Raw genomic sequence first — 4,461 nt, 5'->3', positions numbered from 1 at the left:
ATGTGAAATTTTATGTGTGAAAACGTGAAAATCACATGTGAAACATGTGCTTTGCTTTCTCTTTGGAGTGTTACAAGCTGTTCGTGCATAGATAAGATCCCTAAAGTTGCAAAGACTAAAGTCTCAAAACCTGTTGTAGCCTACAATGCCGGTGTTCTGACAAATAATGCTGATTCACTGCCTGTAAGTACGTTTTCATATTTTAAGAATTTGCCACTGATGATTCAAACGTGAGTTACAATATACACTCCAAAAATTTTTATCCTGTTTAAGACCTCAATTGTATAGTAAAATTCCATTAAGTTTTATTGAGCAATTCTTATACGGTCCGTGTATGTTGCATTGCAACAGAAACATGAGAAAACGGCACCATTTTCGCTTTAAAAAAAAAAACGAAAAAACAACAGAAATCGCCTTGATTTTCTATTTTTACATTCAGGGGTAGAAAATGGATAAACAGTTTGAATGTTTGATTTCCATGTGTGGGCGGAAATGAAACGCCCCTTTCCACTGATTGGTCAAGCAAGCATCAAATGGTGCCGTCATCCTGTAGTCTTCAGTTTTGTGCAACAGAATAAGAGTCCTCTGCTGTTAAAGCGTTTATTGCAGCTCCTGCGTTCATCTCCCTCTCATCAAACAACCAGACTAACAAAAGGCTTGACACAAACCATACTGGGGCAACGCCTAGACAGGGCTTACTTCTGTGTAGGCATAGATTCTATATGGCAGATATTAGGTGCTTATTGCAGAAATATGTATGTACCTCAGATCTGCAGCCACATTACCCTTTAGTCTATTTCTTTGGCACACCACACATTTTATTTAGCTGTCCAGTTATTAAAATCTGTGTGGCAAAGCTGCGTGACATTTACATTATAGTGAAGCGCAGACCAGTATCGGTTTTAGTGTGAATATAAAGCTATCTTACCGTTTTGATTATTATTTCGAGTTTTTTTTCATAGAGTTTATATGATACTGTCATTATCCGACGGCATGTTACACATGTATATAATACATGCTATTTTTATAGAAAAGGGCATTTTTCTAACTTTATAAAATATGTCTGTCACCTTTAATATTAAATTCCTGACTTTAGTCAATATTTGAAAAATATGACATTATAGGTATTACATCTGTACCACATGGATCAGCAATCTCCACGTAAAACTGATCGTGCAGACCAAACCGTAAGTCATAGAGACTTGAAACTTGGAGAGATGGTAGTACTCACACCGCCTACAACGCGACCAAGGCTCGTCCCAATTGGCCTGACGCGGGTGCTACAGTGATCAAAAGTACGAAATCTCTCATAACTCCTAAACCGTCAGTTGCAGGTTCAAGTGTCTTATGTCGTTAGGGTTAGGGTTCCGATTGGAACCAAACCAGTGCAGAAAGATTCTCTGGAGAGTGAATATCAATAATTATCGCCGTCGCAAAGGGGCGCCAAAACGCTCAAAAGGGGCAGGGCCATTTGTGCAACCATTTGTCCTATCAACATGAAATTGGTTTGCACGGTCTTGGTCCAAAGTGCCACAAGTGTCTACAAGGACATTTGCGTATCTCAAAAAACATGGCCACCATTGGCCGTCGAAGTTTGAGCACCTGTTAGACAAGGTTAACGGAGGTCAACCGGAACGAAACTCGGTGGACCTGTTCAACTCACGGCCCCAAAGGTCTCAGAAAATGTTGCGTGGTTTTTCGTACATTTGCATGATATTCGTATCATACAATAGAACTCCTCATTCTGGACAACTTTGCCTCTGGAACCACTGCTGTCAATCAAATCGTTTGTTAAAGGGGTCATATGATGCGTTTTCAAGTTTTCCTTTCTCTTTGGAGTGTTACAAGCTGTTCGTGCATAGATAAGATCCCTAAAGTTGAAGTCTCAAAAGTCTCAAAACCTGTTGTAGCCTACAATGCCGGTGTTCTGACAAATAATGCTGATTCACTGACGTTTTCATTATACACAAAGAATATCGGCCGATATATCGGTATCGGCCTTTTTTTACTCCCTAATATCGGTATCGGTATCGACCCCAAAAAACCCATATCGGTCGGGCTCTAGTGTATCTACACTAGAGCCCGATCGATATGGGTTTTTTGGGGCCGATAGCGCTTGTTGTTTGTCATTTCTCCGATCACAAATGCAGACATCGTTTTATGTTTACGCAGCGCAACGTGTAACGTGTAAAAAGACAGTATAAGTCATTATAATCAATAATTATGTCCCCACTGGATGCAACTCGTTTATAACGTTTCAGAAAAGCGGGACATAGAGGAGAAACAATAATGTACAGTATGTGGAAAATAATGTGTTTTTTGAAACTTAAACCGCATAAACACATTACATTACACCAAATACACAAAATAATGTTCTTTTTAGCAGCATCATATGACCCACTTTAACTTTTATTGAGCAATCCTTATACACTATTAATGTTATGAAGAATTTAAAATGAATAACTACAGTCTAAAGCATTTATATAAATCTTACTTTTATTCTCTACAGAGGCTTTATTGCTATTAAACAAAGAGAGAGATCTGTCTCATTAATTTCAGCTTTTGCTTTTTACGTTTGCTTAAACCTTTATTGTCTGCTGATTCTTCTTGCATTAAGATTGAATAATTTCATCATTATCTAAAACACCTAAAACCCGTGAAATATGATTGCTTTTTGTGCCTTTCACATTTCTGGATAAAGCTTTTAAAAGCCTAAAAAACTATACTCCACCCCACACCCGACTGTCTTCTTGTCAGAGTTTTGCGTTTTAATCAGAATTTGGCGCGTTTTTGATCATCTGCCGTTGGTTTCGCCTCGCGGTGAAGACGTCATCACTCGCGCGCGCTTCAGTGGAGCAGTTTTCTGAGGTGAGCAGTTAATACTATTTGACGTAATTGTAGAATACACTTTACGCCGTTTATCAACTTAGTACTTATTTCTGAATGTTTCTGAATGCGCTGTTTGTGTGGCTGCTAACTAAAACACTTTAAAAAGGTTTTATGCTGTGTCTGTTTTTCTTCACATAAGAAATGGTAAGATGTTAGTGAACTACTTAGGAATGTTATGAAATCGACTATATTCACAATCATATGCACAAATCACAATGTTTGACAAAGAAGGTTTTCTACCAGCAAACACTCAGAATAAAGTGAGATGATCTGCTGCTGATCCTGAATGGCTTGTTTAATGAGTGTTTATAGTCTGAGGCTCATCGATATTATCAGCTGCTGAAAATCCTCTTTATTTCATGTCAATAGATCCTGTTTTCACCTCATTCATTATGCTGATGACTTCAGATCTGTTAATTGCCGCATTAAGCTCATTTTATTGCTGGCAACAGACTTAAGCAAACAACATGATCAGCTATTGTGACATTATAGGTAGGCTCCTATCATAACGACATTTATTTCATTAATCTGCAATAAACCATGATTTATGCACAAAACTAAAACACAATAAACAAATACAAGTTGTTAAATGAAACTCCACTGGTAGGTTATTTGTTTCTTGCAAATTTATTTTCCTAAGTTTGTTTATTTTCATTTTTTTTCTTACATTGTTTATATTTGGTATCTTTTAAATACCGTAGGCCTTAGATTTTACTCTATTTCGTTGTCTATGTGTTAATGAGATGTAAGATGAAATGTAGGAATCAGAGCATGTGAGCGGAGCAGAGCGGGGAGCGTATTCATGGTGTAATACAGTCAATTATTGGACATAATATTTAACGTCTTCCATTCATTATTTGTAGCCAGCCACTCAGTGATCGCAATAATTTTGTACTTTGTTGCTTTTAATATAACACAGCTTTGAAATTCTGTCAGTTTTATCACGAAATACAAATTATAAATGTGTTTTTACTCTTTATTTTAAATTTATAGCAAGATATAAAAGTGAAGGAACATCAGAAGGCATGAAAAAAAAAACAGTATAGCTTAATTTATAATGAAAATAATGTCTCATTGTAATCGGAAAGATGATTGACTCACATGCCGCTTAAACTGAAGCGAATACAGCGATCTGCCACATTAAAGAGAGTGAATAAACACATTATTGTAATATACATATTGCTTGTATTTCGCTATAAAACTGACACATTTTGAAAACTGAGACTTTGGAATGTCTCCCGGTGCTCCCAATCCGGGCCATTTGCATTTGTTACAATTGTAACTATCTGAAATATATTTTATGGATATACTCAAACCAAAGTTTTAAATGCTAAAATGGCTTGCGGTAGTCTCGTGAGGTGAGCAGTTCGTGGTACTTCACATGTTTACATTAACATTAATCGTTTATTTAAGCAGCAGACTAGGGCTGGGCGGTATGACCAAAAGTTTATATCACGGTGTTTTTCAAAATTATACCGGTTTCACGGTACATGCCGGTATTTTTCATGCATGACCGGGTGTTAACCATATTTTCTACTGATTGAGAGAGGAAATACTGCAGTATATTGACTT

The sequence above is a fragment of the Sinocyclocheilus anshuiensis genome, unplaced genomic scaffold, assembly GCF_001515605.1.
Source record: "Sinocyclocheilus anshuiensis isolate Anshui unplaced genomic scaffold, SAMN03320099.WGS_v1.1 scaffold1815, whole genome shotgun sequence".
NCBI lineage: Eukaryota > Metazoa > Chordata > Actinopteri > Cypriniformes > Cyprinidae > Sinocyclocheilus > Sinocyclocheilus anshuiensis.
This window is presented reverse-complemented; position numbering follows the sequence as displayed.